The sequence below is a fragment of the Lycium barbarum genome, chromosome 5 (assembly GCF_019175385.1).
Source record: "Lycium barbarum isolate Lr01 chromosome 5, ASM1917538v2, whole genome shotgun sequence".
Taxonomy (NCBI): Eukaryota; Viridiplantae; Streptophyta; class Magnoliopsida; order Solanales; family Solanaceae; genus Lycium; species Lycium barbarum.
Genome location: NC_083341.1, coordinates 98,067,106 through 98,094,952, shown reverse-complemented (window position 1 = coordinate 98,094,952; position 27,847 = coordinate 98,067,106). Strand labels below are relative to the sequence as shown.

The window sequence follows — 27,847 nt, the reverse complement described above, 5'->3', positions numbered from 1 at the left end:
TACAACTAGAATACCACATAAAATCAACTCATCTTTGCCTACACAATAACACATGCACACGGCCACATGTACACATACCTTCATCATGCAAACTTGAATATTTCCATGACTTCTACCCATTTCTACATACTACAACATAAACAAGCCTTCATAACATCATAAAAGGGATTAAACCTTACCTTTTCTCTTCAACTTCTTCACTTAACCAAAGTGCGGAAACGATGAAACGAATGACCTATCTTCCGAAACAATTACACCACGTTGTAGAGGACCCTTGAATTAGTAGGAATACCATAAGAAAATAATTTTTGGATCAAGATTGAAAATTTTGATTTTCTATGGTCATGGCCGAATAGGCCTAGTTGTCCTCCAAGTTTTTGGTTTCTTGAAACATCTTGAGTTATGAGGAGAAATAAGAATTGTCATCTTTAATACTTGGATTTTAAATCCCACATGGGCTTGGGCCATATGTAATGGCCGGCCACACACACACTTGGGCCTCTTTTTTTTTTTTAATTTTCCAAGCCCACTTACTTGTGGCAAAATTTTGTAATTCGTGAAACCATTTTCCAAATTTCCAATTTTGCCCTTAGCCTCCCTCAATATTTCCGCGTTATTATTTTTCATGAACAACATACATATTCAATAAAATCAAAGTGTAGCCTTATTCCTTGCAAGCCAAATTTATTTCGAATTTTTTCGAATACACAAAAAGTACGGGATATAACACTTGTTTACTTGTTCCAGGCACCTCTGCTACAACTACAGCCTTTTCCATTGTTCTGAGCTACTTCTTCCTTTTCTTCCTGTCACGACCCAGCCCCGTGGGCCGCGACTAGCGCCCTATTTGGACACCCTAACAGAATCTCGTACCAGATCGACATACCAAAGATTTATTCAAACTTAACATACGTTATTTTAATCAGATACTGAGAACAAATGTCATCTTAAGTGGTTGCCCGTACAGAAACATCAAATCAAATCCGGTAGGCTGGCGGAATACACATCGCCCAGATATACATACATATACAAACAGATGGGCCGTCTTGGCCATAATAGCAAACGGGACCGCTTAAGGCACAAATCACAAACATATTCGAACAAACATAACCCATGACCCACATATATGTCTACAGGCCTCTACAAACCATGACAGAATTATATGGCGGGACAGGGCCCCGCCGTACCCCAAATAATCAGATATACAGAAACATGTATCACAAAAGATAGGTACCAAAAATATGAGCTCCGGATCAAAAGGAGTACTCCAAACAGCAGAATAAGTACCCTACACTGGCGGGTTACCTGAACGAACGTCTGTACCTGCGGGCATGAAACGCAGCCCCCGAAGAAAGGGGGTCAGTACGGAATATGTACTGAGTATGTAAAACAGGAAGCATAATAAACAGAATCATAACCGGAACAGGAAGTACAGAAACTGAATGTAATAACCGGAATATCAAAAATGCTTACTCACAAAACATAGATAATGCATGTCAACCATATGCCATATCCGGCCCCGTTTTAGGACTCGGTGAACAGAACGTGGTCGCCACCCCGTCACTGGCGCCACAACACAGCATACTGCAGAGTAGGGAATAGCTCCGTAACATATCATATCATATCAGAATGTGCAAATGTCATAACATATCAGATGGCCATATCATATCACATCATCACATATCAGAATATATGTACATGGCACAGCATACTCCACAACCCATGTACATGTGTACCTGCCCCCTCACATCGAGGCACGGCAAACAATGCAGTGGAATACGCGTGATAACATATCCTGGCCCGGGCTCAGTGAAGGAAGCATTGAGGCATCCACGAGTAGAGTAGTGAGAAACTATATGCATATAAATAAATAAATTCCAAGACTCAATGGACAAATATATTTACCGACATCTGAAGGCTCAGAAACAAGTTTCGGGTCAATCCGATTTAGTATACGAAAGTTATGAGCTTTTGAAGTACAGAACCTTCTAAAAGCGATTCAGAAGCCATTTTCTTTTGGAAATTCAAGTAATAATCATATTAGGCAACTTTCAAATATCGTTATGGATCAAATCAAATAGAGGCTTTAGAACCATATGTACGTATCAAAATATATATCAAGGACCTTAGGCATATCAATTATCTTTCGAACAACATTCGAAAACATACCAACTAGGATTCTTCGAACATCATAAATAGATATCAAACCATATGGAATAACTTAGGGAAGTCAAAGACATTGGCCATCCTAGTGGCTCTAAGAATAGAATTTTCTTTAGAGTCATACATATACGTCACTTATCCGTTCCATAAAGGTCATGCCAAAACAAAAGTTAGGCTTTACATACCTGTTAGCGGCTATTCGTAACCCGTTCGTCTCGTCGCTCTTTTAGCCTATTTATATAAAAGTAACGTTATTGTTAGTAACTATATTATCTAGTTTACAAATCCATAGCCTATTTCTTATCGAACCTATATTCCAGCTTATACATATTCTCGTTTAAGATTTTCTATTATCTAATATTTAGCGAAAATCCGACAGCACTTCCCCTATATTTTCACCTATCCAAAATTTCCAATTGCTCTCCTGTTGACACAGAAATACCAGCAACAACATATGGATACAATTATATTTTCAATTCATCCAACTCAACACGAACAACAACATGTTCATATCAACAAAATTTTTAACTTTAACTTTCTAATCCTTTTGTCATATAATCCATGATAACAACAATTATAACGCAACTTAAAATAATTTTTTCGTGCCTAATTAGAGCAGCCCCTAGACGGCTCAATTCATCTTTCAACATCAACATCCACAACTTTTATTTCCATCATATATCCATAAACTTATACATGTTAAAATTGCCTCTAAAATGTGTATAAAAAGAGATCAAACATTACCTTAATCAACTTGGCTTCTTAACCTTGCTAATCACTTGAATGTTACAACAATTTCACACCTCAAATTTTTCTTTTTCTCCAATCTCCCTCTCGGTTAACATTGCTCCATGGCCGAGCTTTTTTTGTTTTTGTCTTCAACGTTTTTTTTTTTTTGTTCTTGTTCATCTATCATGAATGATACTTAGTGAATCATTTGATAACTAATATGTGAGGCTCCCAAGCCCCCACACGTACCCGTCTTATGTGGCATGAGTTGAACATTTCATATTAAATAAATATAGTATAAAAAATGTTGTCCCAAATAAGGTAGACAAGGAATAATGCCATGTTCCTCTCCCCCTTATCCTTGTATACGGTGGGAGTGTCCATCTTTTGACACCTAGCCTTTATAAAGAAAATAATTATAAATGCTTGATCACTATCCATAAAAGTAGATATTTTGGTATTATGAAAATTAAACATTTTCTTAATTAACAAATTTCTACAATTCCAATGACATTATCAATAAATCATAGGTAGCATACAAAAATAGAACGTATACTAGTATCCCATACAGGCTAGGACATTGACACAAAGAAAATATATTTTGTAAAATTCTAATTTTCCATCCTAATATCGAGTACAGTTTTTTTTTCAATTCACTTAAACACGGACCACTTTTAACACACATATATACCTATTACCACGACCATTTGATGTGACACTAGTTCATAACCTCATTTGCCACACATAAAATATTATTTTCGATCATCGTCGTCTCATTTTTTTGTCTTAAATAATTTTAGGACTTCATTCCATTCAAATAAATTTTGAACCTCGACGAAACTTATTTTCTTCAAGTGGTTTAACTTCGAATCCTTACGATACATGCGTACCATCACTTTAATCACCTATAAGCTTGGGGGTTAACCTCTTGTCCATTACTAATATCATTTAACTCGCACACTTTCAAACCTATGGAAATACGGGATCTAACATCCTTCCCCCCTTTAGAACATTCGTCCTCGAATGTTAAATTTGTCTTGCATAAGTATACTATTTATGGTGATCTTATAACGAATCAATTGTAACTCGAACTTATCTATCATGCTGTGCCTTTCTTTACTTAGACTAATGCCATTCTCCACCTGTCATTTGTTCGGCAACTCAAAGGGCTAACTCTTGCAATACTTTAAGCTTAGATGCTCGTACGATTTAATAGAAAGTCATAGATGATGAGTCATGCTTTTGTTGCACTCTTCCGAACTCTCCATCACTTTACTTGAGTACGAAGCATTCTCCAATAATTTAAACTCTTGGAAGTAAAACCATGAAAAATCCAATTCTGCAAATTTGGTGTTGCAGTGGTTGATTCCCAGCATCTTTAATATTAATGCTTGACCCACTTTATTGGACAAAATATCTTAAACTCTTCCATTATATTTCGTGACCCCATAGGGGAATATATATATACCAGATTCTCGTCACAACTAAAAGGCATCAGTTTGCCTTGTTGTCTTCTCCAAAATGAGCACAAGTGAACTTCGAAAGTAATCCATAAAATATTAAAGAAAGTATCATTTCATCCTCACCTTTAGATAGCAAAGATAAGTTCCCATTTCATACTTATCTAACATCTTAAACCTCCAAAGCTACTGTAATGGGGGATATAAACATATCCTCTCTGACTCCCAAGATCAAACGAGCAGTCAAGGCTCCATTAAGGATAGAAGTCAAGTGGGAAATGTTGTGTCATTTCCTAAGACTAAAACGTGTACAACAATAAGCTAGGTGTCGATTTCCTCTTTTAAAAAAATTTCGTGACTAGCCCCAAAATATATCTATATGAGGTGTATCTGGTCCATTCATTTTATTCTACTGGTTGCCCCTTCACTTTGAGAATTTGTGGATTATTTGTGGGAAAAATCTGACCATATTGGTCCCATCAACAATGAAATGGTAAGATCATATATGTAGAGATTTAAATGGGCCCACATAATTGACACTTTCATGGTAACAAGCATTCTCTTCCAAACGTGTCCACTAAATAAATTAACACCTAACAATAATTATATATTGATATAAACATCACGATGCCATGTGGATTTACACTCATCCACTTTGTCTCCCATAATAATTTGGTAATTAATTACTCATCCCCATTTAACCGGTTACACACATAATTAATCTCATGATCTTAATTTACTTAAATAATGAATCACTTCTAACACACTTCGTGTACTCATTATCATAATCATGTGTTGTAACATTAGTCCATAGCCACTTAATGCACACACCAATATTATCTCCAATCATCATCGCCGTACTTTTCTGTCTTAAATTATGGGACCTCATTGTCACATATCGATAACTTACAGGGCATTTGGCCAAATAATATTTATCTCACAATTTTAATTAATTTCTAGGAAAATTTTGGCAGAATTTCCTCTGTATTTCTTACTATCTCAAAACCTGCACGCAGGAAATACCAACAATGCCTCACAGGGCCAACATATATACGCATATATCGTATCATATCATAGCCACACAGGGCTCCCAATTTCAAGTAAAGTATAAAGGTGTCACAGCTTACCTTTAACGATCCGTCCTGTTATACCTTCCTATCTACCTTATCTTTCATTCTTCAACCTTATATTTCAATCATATCTCAATATTCTTACCTTATCCAACATGTCCCTTTCGCACTGTTGCTTACCTGTGTACAGTGTAGCTTCCAATATCATCAGCCACTTTCTTCTGTCGATACCGTTCTTCAACTGAAATCAAGGGTTAGTAAAAGGAATTTCATTTCCTATGGCTGGGCTCTATCGCACGATCTGAGATATGAAAGAAAGGTAACATCCTAAATGTCCTGTAGCTCCCTGTTTATAGATGTGGTGCACAACACACCGATAAACAAGACTCCACTAGACACGGCCTATAGACATTCCGAGGATAAACCGCTATGATACCACTTTGTCACGACCCAGCCCCGTGGGCCGCGACTAGCGCCCTATTTGGACACCCTAACAGAATCTCGTACCAGATCGACATACCAAAGATTTATTCAAACTTAACATACGTTATTTTAATCAGATACTGAGAACAAATGTCATCTTAAGTGGTTGCCCGTACAGAAACATCAAATCAAATCCGGTAGGCTGGCGGAATACACATCGCCCAGATATACATACATATACAAACAGATGGGCCGTCTTAGCCATAATATCAAACGGGACCGCTTAAGGCACAAATCACAAACATATTCGAACAAACATAACCCATGACCCACATATATGTCTACAGGCCTCTACAAACCATGACAGAATTATATGGCGGGACAGGGCCCCGCCGTACCCCAAATCATCAGATATACAGAAACATGTATCACAAAAGATAGGTACCAAAAATATGAGCTCCGGATCAAAAGGAGTACTCCAAACAGCAGAATAAGTACCCTACACTGGCGGGTTACCTGAACGAACGTCTGTACCTGCGGGCATGAAACGCAGCCCCCGAAGAAAGGGGGTCAGTACGGAATATGTACTGAGTATGTAAAACAGGAAGCATAATAAACAGAATCATAACCGGAACAGGAAGTACAGAAACTGAATGTAATAACCGGAATATCAAAAATGCTTACTCACAAAACATAGATAATGTATGTCAATCATATGCCATATCCGGCCCCGTTTTAGGACTCGGTGAACAGAACGTGGTCGCCACCCCGTCACTGGCGCCACAACACAGCATACTCCAGAGTAGGGAATAGCTCCGTAACATATCATATCATATCAGAATGTGCACATGTCATAACATATCAGATGGCCATATCATATCACATCATCACATATCAGAATATATGTACATGGCACAGCATACTCCACAACCCATGTACATGTGTACCTGCCCCCTCACATCGAGGCACGGCGAACAATGCAGTGGAATACGCGTGATAACATATCCTGGCCCGGGCTCAGTGAAGGAAGCATTGAGGCATCCACGAGTAGAGTAGTGAGAAACTATATGCATATAAATAAATAAATTCCAAGACTCAATGGACAAATATATTTACCGACATCTGAAGGCTCAGAAACAAGTTTCGGGTCAATCCGATTTAGTATACGAAAGTTATGAGCTTTTGAAGTACAGAACCTTCTATAAGCGATTCAGAAGCCATTTTCTTTTGGAAATTCAAGTAATAATCATATTAGGCAACTTTCAAATATCGTTATGGATCAAATCAAATAGAGGCTTTAGAACCATATGTACGTATCAAAATATATATCAAGGACCTTCGGCATATCAATTATCTTTCGAACAACATTCGAAAACATACCAACTAGGATTCTTCGGACATCATAAATAGATATCAAACCATATGGAATAACTTAGGGAAGTCAAAGACATTGGCCATCCTAGTGGCTCTAAGAATAGAATTTTCTTTAGAGTCATACATATACGTCACTTATCCGTTCCATAAAGGTCATGCCAAAAAAAAATTTAGGCTTTACATACCTGTTAGCAGCTATTCGTAACCCGTTCGTCTCGTCGCTCTTTTAGCCTATTTATATAAGAGTAACGTTATTGTTAGTAACTATATTATCTAGTTTACAAATCCATAGCCTATTTCTTATCGAACCTATATTCCAGCTTATACATATTCTCGTTTAAGATTTTCTATTATCTAATATTTAGCGAAAATCCGACTGCACTTCCCCTATATTTTCACCTATCCAAAATTTCCAATTGCTCTCCTGTTGACATAGAAATACCAGCAACAACATATGGATACAATTATATTTTCAATTCCTCCAACTCAACACGAACAACAACATGTTCATATCAACAAAATTTTTAACTTTAACTTTCTAATCCTTTCGTCATATAATCCATGATAACAACAATTATAACGCAACTTAAAATAATTTTTTCGTGCCTAATTAGAGCAGCCCCTACACGGCTCAATTCATCTTTCAACATCAACATCCACAACTTTTATTTCCATCATATATCCATAAACTTATACATGTTAAAATTGCCTCTAAAATGTGTATAAAAAGTGATCAAACATTACCTTAATCAACTTGGCTTCTTAACCTTGCTAATCACGTGAATGTTACAACAATTTCACACCTCAAATTTTTCTTTTTCTCCAATCTCCCTCTCGGTTAACATTGCTCCATGGCCGAGCTTTTTTTTTTTTTGTCTTCAACGTTTTTTTTTTTGTTCTTGTTCATCTATCATGAATGATACTTAGTGAATCATTTGATAACTAATATGTGAGGCTCCCAAGCGCCCACACGTACCCGTCTTATGTGGCATGAGTTGAACATTTCATATTAAATATATATAGTATAAAAAATATTGTCCCAAATAAGGTAGACAAGGAATAATGCCATGTTCCTCTCCCCTTTATCCTTGTATACGGTGGGAGTGTCCATCTTTTGACACCTAGCCTTTATAAAGAAAATAATTATAAATGCTTGATCACTATCCATAAAAGTAGATATTTTGGTATTATGAAAATTAAACATTTTCTTAATTAACAAATTTCTACAATTCCAATGACATTATCAATAAATCATAGGTAGCATACAAAAATAGAACGTATACTAGTATCCCATACAGGCTAGGACGTTGACACAAAGAAAATATATTTTGTAAAATTCTAATTTTCCATCCTAATATCGAGTACAGTTTTTTTTTCAATTCACTTAAACACGGACCACTTTTAACACACATATATACCTATTACCACGACCATTTGATGTGACACTAGTTCATAACCTCATTTGCCACACATAAAATATTATTTTCGATCATCGTCGTCTCATTTTTTTGTCTTAAATAATTTTAGGACTTCATTCCATTCAAATAAATTTTGAACCTCGACGAAACTTATTTTCTTCAAGTGGTTTAACTTCGAATCCTTACGATACATGCGTACCATCACTTTAATCACCTATAAGCTTGGGGGTTAACCTCTTGTCCATTACTAATATCATTTAACTCGCACACTTTCAAACCTATGGAAATACGGGATCTAACATCCTTCCCCCCTTTAGAACATTCGTCCTCGAATGTTAAATTTGTCTTGCATAAGTATACTATTTATGGTGATCTTATAACGAATCAATTGTAACTCGAACTTATCTATCATGCTGTGCCTTTCTTTACTTAGACTAATGCCATTCTCCACCTGTCATTTGTTCGGCAACTCAAAGGGCTAACTCTTGCAATACTTTAAGCTTAGATGCTCGTACGATTTAATAGAAAGTCATAGATGATGAGTCATGCTTTTGTTGCACTCTTCCGAACTCTCCATCACTTTACTTGAGTACGAAGCATTCTCCAATAATTTAAACTCTTGGAAGTAAAACCATGAAAAATCCAATTCTGCAAATTTGGTGTTGCAGTGGTTGATTCCCAGCATCTTTAATATTAATGCTTGACCCACTTTATTGGACAAAATATCTTAAACTCTTCCATTATATTTCGTGACCCCATAGGGGAATATATATATACCAGATTCTCGTCACAACTAAAAGGCATCAGTTTGCCTTGTTGTCTTCTCCAAAATGAGCACAAGTGAACTTCGAAAGTAATCCATAAAATATTAAAGAAAGTATCATTTCATCCTCACCTTTAGATAGCAAAGATAAGTTCCCATTTCATACTTATCTAACATCTTAAACCTCCAAAGCTACTGTAATGGGGGATATAAACATATCCTCTCTGACTCCCAAGATCAAACGAGCAGTCAAGGCTCCATTAAGGATAGAAGTCAAGTGGGAAATGTTGTGTCATTTCCTAAGACTAAAACGTGTACAACAATAAGCTAGGTGTCGATTTCCTCTTTTAAAAAAATTTCGTGACTAGCCCCAAAATATATCTATATGAGGTGTATCTGGTCCATTCATTTTATTCTACTGGTTGCCCCTTCACTTTGAGAATTTGTGGATTATTTGTGGGAAAAATCTGACCATATTGGTCCCATCAACAATGAAATGGTAAGATCATATATGTAGAGATTTAAATGGGCCCACATAATTGACACTTTCATGGTAACAAGCATTCTCTTCCAAACGTGTCCACTAAATAAATTAACACCTAACAATAATTATATATTGATATAAACATCACGATGCCATGTGGATTTACACTCATCCACTTTGTCTCCCATAATAATTTGGTAATTAATTACTCATCCCCATTTAACCGGTTACACACATAATTAATCTCATGATCTTAATTTACTTAAATAATGAATCACTTCTAACACACTTCGTGTACTCATTATCATAATCATGTGTTGTAACATTAGTCCATAGCCACTTAATGCACACACCAATATTATCTCCAATCATCATCGCCGTACTTTTCTGTCTTAAATTATGGGACCTCATTGTCACATATCGATAACTTACAGGGCATTTGGCCAAATAATATTTATCTCACAATTTTAATTAATTTCTAGGAAAATTTTGGCAGAATTTCCTCTGTATTTCTTACTATCTCAAAACCTGCACGCAGGAAATACCAACAATGCCTCACAGGGCCAACATATATACGCATATATCGTATCATATCATAGCCACACAGGGCTCCCAATTTCAAGTAAAGTATAAAGGTGTCACAGCTTACCTTTAACGATCCGTCCTGTTATACCTTCCTATCTACCTTATCTTTCATTCTTCAACCTTATATTTCAATCATATCTCAATATTCTTACCTTATCCAACATGTCCCTTTCGCACTGTTGCTTACCTGTGTACAGTGTAGCTTCCAATATCATCAGCCACTTTCTTCTGTCGATACCGTTCTTCAACTGAAATCAAGGGTTAGTAAAAGGAATTTCATTTCCTATGGCTGGGCTCTATCGCACGATCTGAGATATGAAAGAAAGGTAACATCCTAAATGTCCTGTAGCTCCCTGTTTATAGATGTGGTGCACAACACACCGATAAACAAGACTCCACTAGACACGGCCTATAGACATTCCGAGGATAAACCGCTATGATACCACTTTGTCACGACCCAGCCCCGTGGGCCGCGACTAGCGCCCTATTTGGACACCCTAACAGAATCTCGTACCAGATCGACATACCAAAGATTTATTCAAACTTAACATACGTTATTTTAATCAGATACTGAGAACAAATGTCATCTTAAGTGGTTGCCCGTACAGAAACATCAAATCAAATCCGGTAGGCTGGCGGAATACACATCGCCCAGATATACATACATATACAAACAGATGGGCCGTCTTAGCCATAATATCAAACGGGACCGCTTAAGGCACAAATCACAAACATATTCGAACAAACATAACCCATGACCCACATATATGTCTACAGGCCTCTACAAACCATGACAGAATTATATGGCGGGACAGGGCCCCGCCGTACCCCAAATCATCAGATATACAGAAACATGTATCACAAAAGATAGGTACCAAAAATATGAGCTCCGGATCAAAAGGAGTACTCCAAACAGCAGAATAAGTACCCTACACTGGCGGGTTACCTGAACGAACGTCTGTACCTGCGGGCATGAAACGCAGCCCCCGAAGAAAGGGGGTCAGTACGGAATATGTACTGAGTATGTAAAACAGGAAGCATAATAAACAGAATCATAACCGGAACAGGAAGTACAGAAACTGAATGTAATAACCGGAATATCAAAAATGCTTACTCACAAAACATAGATAATGTATGTCAATCATATGCCATATCCGGCCCCGTTTTAGGACTCGGTGAACAGAACGTGGTCGCCACCCCGTCACTGGCGCCACAACACAGCATACTCCAGAGTAGGGAATAGCTCCGTAACATATCATATCATATCAGAATGTGCACATGTCATAACATATCAGATGGCCATATCGTATCACATCATCACATATCAGAATATATGTACATGGCACAGCATACTCCACAACCCATGTACATGTGTACCTGCCCCCTCACATCGAGGCACGGCGAACAATGCAGTGGAATACGCGTGATAACATATCCTGGCCCGGGCTCAGTGAAGGAAGCATTGAGGCATCCACGAGTAGAGTAGTGAGAAACTATATGCATATAAATAAATAAATTCCAAGACTCAATGGACAAATATATTTACCGACATCTGAAGGCTCAGAAACAAGTTTCGGGTCAATCCGATTTAGTATACGAAAGTTATGAGCTTTTGAAGTACAGAACCTTCTATAAGCGATTCAGAAGCCATTTTCTTTTGGAAATTCAAGTAATAATCATATTAGGCAACTTTCAAATATCGTTATGGATCAAATCAAATAGAGGCTTTAGAACCATATGTACGTATCAAAATATATATCAAGGACCTTCGGCATATCAATTATCTTTCGAACAACATTCGAAAACATACCAACTAGGATTCTTCGGACATCATAAATAGATATCAAACCATATGGAATAACTTAGGGAAGTCAAAGACATTGGCCATCCTAGTGGCTCTAAGAATAGAATTTTCTTTAGAGTCATACATATACGTCACTTATCCGTTCCATAAAGGTCATGCCAAAAAAAAATTTAGGCTTTACATACCTGTTAGCAGCTATTCGTAACCCGTTCGTCTCGTCGCTCTTTTAGCCTATTTATATAAGAGTAACGTTATTGTTAGTAACTATATTATCTAGTTTACAAATCCATAGCCTATTTCTTATCGAACCTATATTCCAGCTTATACATATTCTCGTTTAAGATTTTCTATTATCTAATATTTAGCGAAAATCCGACTGCACTTCCCCTATATTTTCACCTATCCAAAATTTCCAATTGCTCTCCTGTTGACATAGAAATACCAGCAACAACATATGGATACAATTATATTTTCAATTCCTCCAACTCAACACGAACAACAACATGTTCATATCAACAAAATTTTTAACTTTAACTTTCTAATCCTTTCGTCATATAATCCATGATAACAACAATTATAACGCAACTTAAAATAATTTTTTCGTGCCTAATTAGAGCAGCCCCTACACGGCTCAATTCATCTTTCAACATCAACATCCACAACTTTTATTTCCATCATATATCCATAAACTTATACATGTTAAAATTGCCTCTAAAATGTGTATAAAAAGTGATCAAACATTACCTTAATCAACTTGGCTTCTTAACCTTGCTAATCACGTGAATGTTACAACAATTTCACACCTCAAATTTTTCTTTTTCTCCAATCTCCCTCTCGGTTAACATTGCTCCATGGCCGAGCTTTTTTTTTTTTTGTCTTCAACGTTTTTTTTTTTTGTTCTTGTTCATCTATCATGAATGATACTTAGTGAATCATTTGATAACTAATATGTGAGGCTCCCAAGCGCCCACACGTACCCGTCTTATGTGGCATGAGTTGAACATTTCATATTAAATATATATAGTATAAAAAATATTGTCCCAAATAAGGTAGACAAGGAATAATGCCATGTTCCTCTCCCCTTTATCCTTGTATACGGTGGGAGTGTCCATCTTTTGACACCTAGCCTTTATAAAGAAAATAATTATAAATGCTTGATCACTATCCATAAAAGTAGATATTTTGGTATTATGAAAATTAAACATTTTCTTAATTAACAAATTTCTACAATTCCAATGACATTATCAATAAATCATAGGTAGCATACAAAAATAGAACGTATACTAGTATCCCATACAGGCTAGGACGTTGACACAAAGAAAATATATTTTGTAAAATTCTAATTTTCCATCCTAATATCGAGTACAGTTTTTTTTTCAATTCACTTAAACACGGACCAGTTTTAACACACATATATACCTATTACCACGACCATGTGATGTAACACTAGTTCATAACCTCATTTGCCACACATAAAATATTATTTTCGATCATCGTCGTCACATTTTTTTGTCTTAAATAATTTTAGGACTTCATTCCATTCAAATAAATTTTGAACCTCGACGAAACTTATTTTCTTCAAGTGGTTTAACTTCGAATCCTTACGATACATGCGTACCATCACTTTAATCACCTATAAGCTTGGGGGATAACCTCGTGTCCATTACTAATATCATTTAACTCGCACACTTTCAAACCTATGGAAATACGGGATCTAACACTTCCACCTATTATTCATCATTTTTTAGAAGTTCTGGATGAAGCACCCAACAATCTTCATTTGAATGACTTTGCAACAAACACTTTGTACAATACTTTGGTAAATAGTCATACTGAATATTAACTTGAATAGTCCCGATATCCTTTGTGAAATCATCTTCAATTTCCATCCACACAGACTTAGGAAAATCTGCAAGCAAAACCACTTGAACCTTCACTCTTGCACTATTTGGCCTGGTTTTGTTGATTGTAGCAGCATCAAGTTGCATTGGCTTGCCCATAGCTGATGGCAACGTAAATAAAGATTCCTTGACCAAAAAGGTAAGAAGTAGGTTCGGAAACGAGATCCAAGCCATAGCAAGTGTAGTCTCCTTTTCACTACTAAACTTGGAATCATAAATCAAAGGTGTCATTTTATAACTATGACCATCCTTTGATTTCAACCAAAAAACACTTTTTGACTAGATATTAATAAAATCTTCTCTTAAATCATATCTCATTAATAGTTATATCTCTTAAGTCTATCTCTCAACAAGCCTACATGACAGGTACCCTTCGCACCACACTGTTGAGGTATAATAGTTCTAAGTTCATCTAACTCAGGCCATCCATATGAAAACTTACCAACAATGGCATTTTGTAAATTTTCAGTCATCTCCATACGTAAGACTTCAGAGGAGGACCATCTCACAACGTGATTCCTATCTATAATCTCCACCTTCTTCATAGGAATAGGTTCACACATCTGCATGGGAGTTTCAACAGATTCATGCATAATAGTATGAAGATATTTGGAATCATTGTACATGATTGTTGCTGGTTGTGGTTGTTGTGGATTGCTGGACGTAGAGAAGGGAGGGAATTAGGAGGAATCATGAAGAGATAGAGACTGACCAACCACCAGTGGCGGCGGTTGGCCAGTGGCCGGAGTCGCCATAGAAAGGTTAGGGTTTCAAACTAGGGTTTGCATGGAATATGTACTGAGAATAGAGCGTTTGAAAATAGCCCTTTTGTCTCCTCCCCCAATTATAATTCTTGGTTTTTTTATAACTCTATTCTTTTACGCTACCCAACACCCGTTCACCCATTATATTCTTTAGATAAATTGACTTGAACTGTTCATAATTTTTGGTGAATTAAATTAATTACATTTATTTTTTTGGTTTGATTATGACTCCATAGTTATTATTGGTTACAATTTATCTTTGGATAGGTGTAATTAATTTAGTAACATTTTTGTAATAAAACATATGAAATGGTTCAAGCCTTATATAGATGAAAATATTATAAAGTTAAATAATTTAATCATATACTAATGCATCGAATTTGAGATACTCTTTTTTACCAACTAATCAGATGGATAACCATGCTTTTTTATTTTTTGACCATTTCTCAATTATTTTCTGATTTAATAAAAGTGAATCCAAAGAAAAAAATGTAAATAAATAAATTTCTGTTTGTTGATTGATTTGGCTGTTTATAAATGAAAAACATAGTATATCAGACCAAATTAATACAGAATGGATTGAAACAACAGGGTATAGATCGTATTATCGGCCTCTATGACCAGTAATAAGTTACACTTTACAAGATAATAGTGCACCAACGAGAAGTTCTGAATGGGTGCAAAATAAGAGATGCTATTCGGACCTTTAAATTCTCAAGAGACACTTGGCATTAATCCAGGTGTGTATTGGAAAGTATTGGAGCGTTTAGTACTGGAGGGGATCCACGCCTTTTTTTAAACGGACTAAAAAGGAATTACTACTTTAGTACTTGAACGATAACTATATTTTAATTTTTATAACCGACCAAATTTGCGAGCAATAAAACATATTGTATTGGATTAGCATCAATTGAAAAGAGCCACTATAGCTATAAGTAAATTATTATTAAAAATAATATGAAAACATTAACGTAAGATACGCTATATTACATGTTACTATTTCATAAAATAAAAAAGTAAAAATCATGTATTTGTTTTTCTTTTTTTTTGTTTAAAATTGTTTTTATTACATAGGGGGTAGGGGAAGGGGAAATGGGGAGGGTATTACAATGTGGGGATTTGAACCCTCACCAACAAGGTGAAAGTTCAGGTAGCCAACCAACTGAGCTACTAGATTCCTACAAGTAAAAATCATGTATGTTTTTTTAAATATTCATTACTTGTTCAACTTCGTAGATTTTGATTATACCCAATCATATACTTGGCCATAAAGAATAATTCATCATCCATTGATTAACAATATTGACTATTCATATAAAAAAGTACTCCTTTCTCCAGACTGCTTTTTCATGCTTTATATATATTTCTCCAGATTGTTATTTTTTTTTTTTGGATTGATGCGGTTGCTTTTCTTTGAGCTGAGGGTTTTTCGGAGTCTCTCAACCTCTATGGAAGAGGTAAGGTCTACATCCACACTACCCTGCCCATACCTCACTTCGTGGGATTACACTGGGTATGTTGTTGTTTAATACTTGTATTATTTTATAAAATTGGGTGCAACATAACTCGGCATACACGTACGTCACCCGTGCCGTGAAACTAGTTATATACATATACATGTACATACTTACTTTAACTAACCACTAAGTAAAGAAGGGAGAAACTTTTCATAAAAAGAGGGTGCACTTTGTTGACCAAAAAGTAAAGGGAGAAGTTGTGAGCGTGTCAAGATGTTTTAGTGGGAGATTCGACGGTTAAATTTGTATTAGTTGAGGCCATATATTTTGCGTTGAGGTGATCAAAGTTGTGAGCGAGTTAAGAGGAAGCACAAGGAGAATTTGATATTTTTAGAGTTCATGGGATTCGACTAGATTTGCGTATCAGGTGAAGGTTGAAAAACATAAAGATTACAATCCTAAGGTATAGTATTTTGCTACTAAGTTGACGACTCGGATAAAATTCAGCTTTTGGAGTCGAGAGTGACGGATGTGATTGACTATGCATGAGAAAATGATTAGAATTGATCGCCATAGATGTGTGATAGGACTATAATTGGTTTCGAAAAGTTGGAGTCAGTTCGGGTGACTATTGGTGGTATTCAGGGGTTTCTGCATTCATTCTGGGTCAGAATTGTTCGATTGGAGCCACGTGGACTATGTTTATATTTCCAAAAGGACCAATGGGTTTCTAGTGAATCGCCTTTAAGGATCAGGTGGTTTTCAATTTAGAATTAAGGTATGGCAGGTTTACTGAGATTTATCGAGGTTTCCGAGTGGACTTGATCATATTTTAATGCGGGCATCTATTTGGGATAGTTATAATAGGCTATGTCGGTACTTAGTAATGATTTGAGGAGGTACAAATGGTTGTGGGATGTCTTTAGAGTGATTGGATGGGTTCTTACAGATTTGGCTCGGCGAGGTAATCAGTGGGTATGCTTCTTTATGGTGAATTAAATATTTGAAAAGGCTTGGCAGTGATTTTTAGCTAAGTGGATTTAGCACCGGGTTATGGAACTAACAGGCTTAGACTAGTGCAATCCGCTACAGATAAGATCTATTTTGATTGAATTGCTCAGAGTTTGCTCAAATAAGGCAAGGGTCTTTTTAGACAAAAGGAAATCATGATCAGACTTGTGGCGTGTGTCTGTGTTTGTGTCTTTCTAAGGAATCGTGGTGCAAAAGACGGCTTTAGATGGTGTGAAAGAAAGGTTAGTGAAATCAGAATATTTTACCGATTCAGAGTGGGCAATGGCTGTGGTTATATCTAAAGGATTGTGGCGATTAGAGTAACAATTGGGGAATCAATTGATTGCGTACAGAGGTGGGGTTATAACAACTCATAGAATTCAAGCGGTGACAGTTTTTATATTCGGGGATCAGTTGTGAAAGAAATTTTGAGTATGGAAAATATGACAAATTAGGTCTTTGAGCTAAGTTAAAGGATATTTTGACTGATAAGGTGAACGAGCAGTGATATTGGTGCATTTCTTGCCCGTGGAGGCTTCCTTGTGGTTATAATGAAGATTACTTAGTTACCGTCACCTTTCATACCCTATTTCATCGTTCGAGGATGAATGATTATTAAATTGGTATCTGATGTCACGACCCGTTTGGTCATTTTGGTGTTTTGCAGTATTTTCCTCAAATTACCCTTTCTGTAGCTTGGAAATGATATTCTTGACTTCGGAGATTGGTGGTACGGTTATATAATTGACGGGTAAATTTTAGAATTCATCTATTTAATGTGTGTGAATAGTATATTCGAAGGAATTTTATTTGCACTTATATAAGGTACAAGTTGGTAAATAAAATATTTGACAGAATGGCTATATTTTGAAGTATCCAAATGGTTAAGTGAATAAGTAAATTGTGGGAACTATTGTGATGAGTTAATGGGCCAAGACCACAGTTCATTCAATACCCTATGTTATGTGGCCCATATGTAAGAATAAATTAAAATGGTAGGGTTTGACATTTGGGGGTCGTAGAAAAAATTATAATAAAGAGAGCGCCTTGAGACAAAGTGCCGGCATCGGATATCAAAATCCACGGAGAGAGGGTCAATCACCGCTCCAGGTAAGAAGTTTAGTAAAACATCCAATTTTGGATTTAGATTTGGTTCTTTAAGAGGTTCCTTTTGGCTTTGAGTATTAAAATATCTTTTTTTCTGGGAAAATAAGTAAAATTCTACGTGCATTACAATGATATGTTGGTGCTTGTTTCTTTTAGAATTAGGGGAAAATAATTTGTGGATGATCATTAAGTAACGATCGTAAAATGGTTAATAGTGGGATGCATTTAAAACAAGAAAATTGGCAGCCATGACTATCAATTTTTAAAGGAATCAGTGGCATACGTGAAAAGCAATTGTTGTAATGTCAAGTTTTATTGTTGGGTAATTTCGGGAATAATGAATGGAAATAAGAGCTGCTAAAATTAATTTGTGATGTTTTATCTTTGAGACATATTTGTACTCTCAACTTCATAGTAGTTGAGATATGCAAAACAGGATTGTAATCCTAAGTTAAGATTTTGGTGGTAATTAAAGGTTTCGAGCCCTAGTCTGAATGTAACGACCCGTTTGGTCGTTATTGCATTTTTGGCCCTTTTAACCCTTTTCCGAGCTTGGTTAGCTCACTTTTGACCCGAGAGGACCGTTGACACACTTCTCGAGGTGTTTAGATTTGGTTCGGGTGACCTTTTTGTGAAGTTTGAGCTTAAAGCGAAAAAGACTTGACTCAAAGTTGACTTTTGGGTAAACAGATCTTTTTCGAAAAATTTTCAATTCCGAGAGGTCTGGATGATCGTTTAGAATTTGTGTGTATACCTGATTCGGTTACCAATGCACTCGGATGCATTTTTGGACTTGGGTTGGAAAATTTGAATTATGGGATCGGAGGTTGACTCTGTCAACGAGACCTCCGTTCAGAATTTCGAGGCCACGAGCGCGTTCGTAGCATGTTTTTATGTGTGTCTATGTATCTGGTATGTGAGCAGATGGCCTCGGGAATTAGTCAAAAAATCGGATTGAAGTGTGAAACTTGGTGTAGTTTCTGGTGTCTGGGGCTCGCTGTGGCGGCGCCGCTGAAGCAGTCTGAGTGACTGCGGGACCGGTAATCGGGCAGTGACTGGGGTATTTAAATGATATAAAACCCCAAGTCTTTTCATTCATTGTTATTCCGAAAGTGTTTCATATTTGGGGCATTTCTAGAGGAGTATTGGTGAAGATTCTTGGTGGTACGAACTCCTAACATTCTTGCTATTTCATTGTTCCTAATCATTTTAAGGATTCCTCATTCCTTGTTAGCCCTTAGTATTGGAAGATTAAAAGTGGGTTTTGATTGATTTTATACCTAGGCTTATTAATGACTAAATTGACGGGGTTATGCTAGATTATGATGTATCTAAGGTTATTAATCATATATCTTCCATTATTAGTGGAGAATCCTTGAATCTAAGAGTTAGGGTTTTTATCCAATATTGGGGGTTTTGCTTGAAATTCGAAATTTGATGAATACTTGAGTTAATGAGCAATTAGTTGATGGGTGTTGATAACCTAGTGTTTAATGTGATATTTTACCCCCGAGTTTCCCATTTTTCCCTTGTGGAGACGTTTTCCCAAATTCTAGGGTTGATTTTGACCTAATTTGAATGATATAAATGTAGGTATCAGTATTCATGATTTCTAATCTAGATTTCAAATATGCCTAGACTTCTAGGATCTTGAGGCTCAGCGGAAGGGCAAGGCTATAGAGTGATTGTGGGTGTTGTTGTTCGACCATCCAGGTAGGTTATGACTTACCCTTGGTGAGACTTCATGTAGCGAAGCATATATTTAGGTTATATTGTCGGAGAAAACATGTAAACCTTTGGGCATGAAGTTGGGTTGGATATTGTCTTAGGTTGGGCCCTATTACGTGGTTAGGGCTAGCCACCCCGTTGTGTTGTGACTTGATTGTTCTATTGTGTTGGCTTTATGCCACGTGTAGTTAGTAGGTATTGGAATCTGTTGTTCCATATTGATTTTGATATTGTAGTATCTTACGGGTTGATGTTGATACGAGGATAGAGTTCTATATGACTTGTGTAGTCTTTCCTGATAATGTTTGCGTACCCATGTTGTTACTTGTGAAAACCCCAGGGTGGTGCGGGTCCCTCAGGGTGGTGTTGGTGAAAACCCTCCGTGGGCAAAATCTGGAGTCTCGTCGGTCTGTTGGGGAAAGATCCGGGACGAGTAGCACTTAGACTTTACGAGTCACCTTGGGTTGTGCTACCGAGACGTGGAGGTATTCCGTTCGGAGTACATATGTACACAGCCTTACATTTGCATTCATACATTATTGCATTGCATTGCATCATTGACTTTTATTGTGATGATTTGGTGCTTTACTTGTGATGTTGGTTTCGAATTGGACATATTGAGACTTGGCACAGTTGGGTTTAGATGCTCTACTTAGGCGATGACGTGTACTTGGTTCCGACTATTTTTGACTTATACTTGTTGATTTGTCTGATTATCTTGTTTTATTGTCTGGATTATGTTAGCTATACTTAGTCAGCCGATGATACCTACCAGTACTATGATTTTGTACTGACCTGCACTTGCTGCATTCTTTTATGAATGCAGAGTTCTAGGTTTGGTCCGCTTCCATCTCCCGTGGCTGATAGTCGTCATCAGCATAGCATCAAGTCCCTAAGGTGAGCACGAGTCGCTCGTTGCCTTGAAGACTCCTCTTATTATTATGTCTTACTTTCTTCTCTGAGGCATAGACATATTGATGTATTATTATATTCCAGACTGGTATAATTTCACTTAGATGCTCTTGTATGGCTTAGACCAGACCCTGGGGGTATTTTCCTTATTTTCTCACTATTTATATTTTATTGTGAGACTTACGTAATTATTCTTTTCTGCTTGATTAGTTATTTATTTATGTCTTTACTTATCGTAGGGTTGAGGGTTCTCTTATTGAGGTAGGAAAGGTAAGTGCCCGCACGACTTAGTCAAAATGGGTCGTGAAAAGTTGGTATCAAAGCCTTAGGTTATCCGGTCTATAATACAAGAGCGTGCCTAGTAGAGTCTCGTGGATCGGTACGATGAGCTCCGTACTTATCTGCAAGAGTTTATAAGACTTTTAGGAAAATTTGAATTCTTTCATTCTCTCATGCGACTTTATTCAAATTGGTATCTGAACTTTCTTATCTTAACCACCCACGGAGGGTGGACACTCGTTCTTAAATTCTTATGCGAATGGTTGATCTATGACGTGTGGTGGCTTGGTGTGAGATGTGTTATTCTTATTCAGGAAGGTGATCAAGTTCAGCCTCTAGTTATGGCCTGAGATTTCGATGGTGTGGAGTTGCGGTTAGACTCATTTTTTGTTGGAGTTCGTCAGAAATGGGAAGATAGTTCAGAGGGTTACAGGGTCTCCATGTTTCAGCATTGGGTTGCTCAGAAGTGACAAAGTGCAATTATGTCTTAAAAATAGTGGGTTGCTCGATGATATGATCGGTTTGACTTCAGCTTCGTCAGGGCTTTATGATGGTGTGCGCGACGCTGGTGAACCAATGGTGGTAAACGATTTACCAATGGTAGAGTATTAGACTTCGGTATGTGAGAACAAGTGTAAGTTCAGTGATGACCAATGAATGTGAGCAAATGTATTGTGATCGCGGGTAATAAAGAAAAGAAGTTGACAATAAGGACAGGAAGGAAGATTTTGTGCAAGTGTGTAGTGAAGTAAGACTTCTTAGAATATCTTGGATATGAGTACTTTTCGTGATATTGGGAAAGAAAAAATTGGTATCTGACACGGTTGTAAGAATAAGGTTGCGACGGGTGCTAAGGGTCATTCTTGATATAAACTCGTTATGTTAAAGGACTACTCTGTTAGTAAGTGAATTCTATGGTCTCAACGTTGGTCGGTAAATTTGACTGGTTTGTAGGTTTCTGAGAAGGTAGTGATCGACTAATAGAAATGACTTCAATTATGGGTGTATGCGATGAGTTAATGACTTGGGAAATTACTGGTTGCCACACTTCAATTTGAGGAGAAGTATTGATATTGTTTATGGTTCGTTCAGCTCAGAGGGATGATTGGTTTAGAGGATCGAGTGGATTTGAGTGTTGTTAGTTAATAGTGATGGAGTGATTTGAGATGGAATACGGGAACTGAAGGTTACAATCAGAGGTGTCAAAATGGGCTGGCCCAGCCCAACCCAGCCCAGCCCTAAAGGACCAAAGAATTAAATGGGCTAGGACGGGCTAACCCTTTTAATTGAAGGGCCTACAAAATGGCAGCCCAACACATCCCTAAGCGGGCCACGGGCTAGGACGAGCTAGCCCTTTAGGTCTTTTCGTCTTCCGAAATAACATTTTTTAAGAGAATTTTGGTACAATTTGAACATGAAACTTTTGCAAAATTGAATCTTCTACCACCCGTTCTTGCGCTAATCTATATCATAGAAGAAAAAATTCAAAAGAACAAATATAAATTATTATTTTTAATCACTAATTCAGATCACATTCAAATGAAATTAAACAAAATATAAATTCTAAGACTAAAAAGTATTACTCCAGTTTCTAATTACTACTTAGTAGTAAGTACATTCTTTTTTCTCATTACTTTTTATCTTTTTGTTTAATTTACATTTATTTTTTAAAAATTAATTAATTTATTATTCTTTTCTGGCCTCAAGGGCTGGCCTCAGCATAACACATGAGGTCGGCGGGCAGAGAGAGGCTGGACTTTTGAGCCTCACCTCTATATGGGCCAAAGAAATCTTAGCCCAACCCTACTTAAATAAAGGGTTGGGTTAGCCGGCCTCGCGGGCCAAGCCCATATTGACAGCTCTAGTTACAATGAGGCATCTTGCTATCGAGTTTAGGAGATTGAAGTTTGTAAGACTTGAGGTGAGGTAACATGACTACGTGAGTTGTGTTGGATTGCAAGGGCACTATATCATGACGTACAGTAAATGAGTGATCGATGTGGTTGATCAGGATCTGCGAGGTTAAGGGCAGCAAGAAAATCGTGGAAACAAGAGTTATAATGTGAGAGCTTGGTTGCAATTGTACAATGCAGACTGGGCTTAAGAGTTTATGGGTGAGTTGGTATGTTCGGTTATGTCATAGACTAATAGGGATCAGTGGTGTACTAAGGTTGGGAACCTTGTATTTGGTTGTGTAAAATTGTCTAGATCCTGTTACTAGCGATGTTAGAAAAGGGATTGGCGTGCCAGTGGTTAGAGGTGTTCAGATTTGATAACTGAGGTAAGAGGTGATTCTTCGAGGGCTAGTAACATTAAGGGATTAGTGAACATGGATACTTGAAATGGTAGGTTCGCAATGCACTCGAATGCATTTTGGGACTTGGGTTGGGAAATTGGAATTAAGCTATCGGAGGTTGACTCGGTCAATGAGACCTCTGTTTGGAATTCCGAGACTACGAGCGTGTTTTTATGTGTGTATATGTATGTGGTATGTGAGCAGATGGCCTCGGGAATTAGTCCAAAAATCGGATTGAAGTGTGTAACTTGGTGAAGTTTTTGGTGTCTGCTTTGGTGGCACCAGCACCGCGGCAATGGTACCGCTGTAGCGGTCCTGGCCATTTAGGCTTGACCGCTGTAGCGGTCAAGGCACAACTGGGGCGGCGCCGCTGAAGCGGTCTAAGTGACCGCAGGAGCGATAATCGGGCAGTGACTCGGGTATTTAAATGATATAAAACCCCAAGTCTTTTCATTCATTGTTAATCCGAAAGTGGGTCATATTGGGAGCATTTCTAGAGGAGTATTGGTGAAGATTCTTGGTGGTAAGCTCTCCTAACATTCTTGCTATTTCATTGTTTCTAATCATCTTAAGGATTCCTTTTTCCTTGTTAGCCTTTAGTAATAGAAGATTAAAAGCGGGTTTTGATGGATTTTATATTTAGGTTTATTAATGAGGAAATTGATGGGTTTATGCTAGATTGTAATGTATCTAAGGTTATTAATCATATATCTTCTATTATTAGTGTTGAATCCTTGAATCTAAGAGTTAAGGTTTATACCCAAAATTGAGGGTTTTGCTTGAAATTCGAAATTGGATGAATCCTTGAGTTAATTAGAAATTAGTTGATGGGTGTTGATCACCTCGTGTTTAATGTGATATTTTACCCCCGAGTTTCCCATTTTACTCTTGTGGGGCCCGTTTTCCCAAGTTCTAGGGTTGGTTTTGACCTAATTTTAATGATAGCAATATAGGTATTAATATTCATGATTTCTAATCTAGATTTCGAATATGCCTAGACTTCTTTTATCTTGAGGCTCATCGGAAGGGCAAAGCTATAAAGTGATTGTTGGTGTTGTTGTGCAGCCATCCATGTAGGTTATGGCTTACCCTTGGTGGGACTTTGTGTAGCGAAGCATATATTTAGATGATATTGTTTGAGAAAGCATGTAAACCTTCGGGTATGAAGTTGGGTTGGATATTGTGTCACGACCCAACCAGAGGGCCATGACGAGCACCCGGAGATAACCTACCTTGCACCTAAGAACATACATCTTATAATCTTTTCTAGGTGGACCACAAGCTAACTCATGGGCCTCATATTCTTTAAAGGCATATATCATCAGATAATGGCACATCTCTATATAATCATCCACAATTATGCCCATAAACATAAGTCAACAAGGCTGCAAAAATATTATACAACAATACGAGCTGATAACGATATGGGAGTTTATTACACCTGGAATTTTGGGTGTTGTGCGATGAATAGACTAATGTGAGTTAAGGTGCTTATGATGCCCCTACGAGTGAGAAGGGATACTTAATGATTCTACTAACTATTCCAAAGACATTTGTAGCTAGAGAAGAAAGCTCGTTGGAGAAAGTTAAGGTAGAAAGTGCCTTACCCCGTGTGCAAATGTACCAGCACGTATTGCCAGTAATTTGCGGGGTTAGAAGTTGAATGGATCGAATCAATGCAATCTGAACTGTTTCAGGAAATTCTGTAGACACCAGTCAGTGTCGACGAGCCGTCGATATGTCGACGGACCGTCACTGTGCACCGTCAATATGTTTCTGCAATCGGTGATCTGCAAGTCGCTCGTCGAACCGCCTCTCTGGAATTTTCTGGTTCCAGCTATAAATAGACGACCCTTATTCATAATTTTCAGATTTCACTTCTCTCCAGGTCCTGAAAACTCTAGAATACTCTCCATATCATATTATCACAAATCCAAGAGGAATTAAGGAGTAAGCACCAAGAAATTAGTAGAAGCAAGTGCAAGGATATTCACTAGGGCTTGTGGAAACCAAGAATCCCGTTGGTATTGAAGTAGGGTTTCTCTCAAGTTGAGTATTTTTCATCCAAAGCCCATTCCTATGTGATCAAAGGTGAGTTTCACATTGTATGCATGTTATTAATAATATTGAGTGGTGGAAAGACTTGGATTATGGAAGAAAGTACAGTATGAAGTTCAAATATGGAAATAGTGGAATTTTTGAATGGTAACCTGGCTGGAATTATAGTTCTTGACATGTTATGAGTACAATCTTGTGATGAATAATACAAATGATGTTAAAGGAGTATTATATGAGAATATATGTGGTATTATGTCATAATATTTGTTATGGATGACATTGGGGCATTGTAAGGATTGAATAATGTTGAACTTGAAGAAGTTTGTTGATTATGGTGTCTTGGATGTTGTTAATCATGTTTGGGAGTCATTTATTACATGCAGGAAGCTGTAGAAACAAAGGAAATGCTGCCCAATTTTTCATTAGCGTTTAGTCTCTTTAGCTTTAACTTAGGTATGTTTTCAATGGCTTAACCATGGTACGACTTCTCTTGAATGTAGAATCGCGAGCTTGGATGGAGACCATTTAGTTGATAAAGCTAAAGTGACATAAAGGTATGTAAGGATAGTCCCCTCCTTTCAAAGGCATGACTCCTGTATTGTGACTTCTCTCTATAATTCCCATGACCTTCTTATATTCCAAAAGATGAAAACTAATGGGTATTAAAAGGTTCCTACGAGATAGAAATGAGATTTTCCATGATAATGATATGATGCTATTATCATGCTAATGATATTGACATGATTCCTTGATGCTATTCATTGTTGATAGCTTCACCTTATAATGCTAGTTCCTTAAAGGTGAGACATGACAATCATAATGTTCCATAATGTAATCGGAGGTTACCGACCTTACGTCACTCCTATAGAGTACAACCTTTATTTGAGATCTTATGCATGCTTCATGGTAAGTGTATATATATGTATGATAACACCATGCCTATTTGGCCGGACATGGCACCACTTCGGTGGGCGGCTTATGGATAATGATAACACCATGCCTATTTGGCCAGACATGACACCATTTCGATGGGCGGCTTATGGATAATGATGACACCGTGCCCATTTGGCCGGACATGACACCACTAGTGGGCGGCATGAGATGATTTCACCAGACGCGGGCTAATGATGTTATTGATTCAGACAGTTTAAGCATGCATGATTCCGCCTCAAGAGGCAAGTAGCTATAGTTATCCTTTCTTCTTTTGCTTTCAATACTTATTATGTTATCATATATGCCTTACATACTCAGTACATTGTTCGTACTGACGTCCTTTCTTTTATGAACGCTGTGTTCATGCCCACAGGTAGACAGAGAGATGGCCCGGACATCTAGGAGCCTTACCACCAGCTGTACAAGAGCACTCCACTTCTTCGGAGTTGCAGCTTATTGGTATATTCTTTTGTGTGCACATTTGTGGCATGGCGGGGTCCTGTCCCGTCCTTATGATCGCAGTATTCTAGTAGAGGCTCGTAGATACATATGTTGGGGTAGTAGGTGTTATGTGATTTTATTAATGTGTATATATTCTTCATATTATATTTGTAACCTTGTGGGCCTATGCGTATTTATATGTATAATTTGGGAGATATTGGTGATCATTTCATAGTATGTTTACTTTGAGAGATTAGTTTATTTTAGATGAGTATGAAGGCTAGAATGATATGTGGTGCTCGGTAGTATGCTCCGGGTACCCGTCATGGCTCCCTGGTCGGGTCGTGACAAAAGTGGTATCATAGCAGTTCTGACCTAGGGTGTGTCTACGAACCGTGTCCAGTATAGTATTGTTTATGGGTGTGAAGCACACCACACTTATAAACAATAAGCTGCATGACATTTAGGAATGATGACTGTCTTTCTTCTTCATAGGTCGTGCGATAGAGCTATAATATAAGAATTCCCTTTTCCCTAACCGTGTGTTATATTTTCAGCAAAGTTGATGAAAGGAAAAGCAACAGTGACCCAGAAGGGCAAGATAGCGGTTGAAGAGAGGACTGAACGGGAGCCGTTTACGGATGTGTGAAAGGGCGAGCCCTATAGTAAGGCCCTATTTCGGTTCTC

The 27,847-nt window shown here is 37.4% G+C and overlaps 3 long non-coding RNA genes across 5 annotated transcripts; all 3 read right to left on the bottom strand.

Moving 5' to 3' along the window:
• Positions 1–757: 757 nt before the first annotated feature.
• LOC132642576 (uncharacterized) lies at positions 758–3,061 on the bottom strand. Of its 3 annotated transcripts, none has more exons than XR_009583246.1 (4): positions 2,908–3,061; positions 2,349–2,394; positions 1,474–1,584; positions 758–1,323 (listed from the first exon to the last, which is right to left on the bottom strand). It is a non-coding gene; the product is annotated as an uncharacterized LOC132642576 (long non-coding RNA). The 3 variants fall into 3 exon arrangements; XR_009583247.1 differs by having other exon boundaries at positions 1,478–1,584; XR_009583248.1 differs by lacking the exon at positions 1,474–1,584 and having other exon boundaries at positions 760–1,323.
• A 2,937-nt stretch (positions 3,062–5,998) lies between these two features.
• On the bottom strand, positions 5,999–8,353 carry LOC132642574 (uncharacterized). The gene is made up of 3 exons (XR_009583245.1): positions 7,964–8,353; positions 6,534–7,450; positions 5,999–6,379 (listed from the first exon to the last, which is right to left on the bottom strand). It is a non-coding gene; the product is annotated as an uncharacterized LOC132642574 (long non-coding RNA).
• Positions 8,354–11,052: 2,699 nt separating this feature from the next.
• On the bottom strand, positions 11,053–13,232 carry LOC132642573 (uncharacterized). Its single transcript, XR_009583244.1, has 3 exons — positions 13,018–13,232; positions 11,588–12,504; positions 11,053–11,433 (listed from the first exon to the last, which is right to left on the bottom strand). It is a non-coding gene; the product is annotated as an uncharacterized LOC132642573 (long non-coding RNA).
• Positions 13,233–27,847: the final 14,615 nt, after the last annotated feature.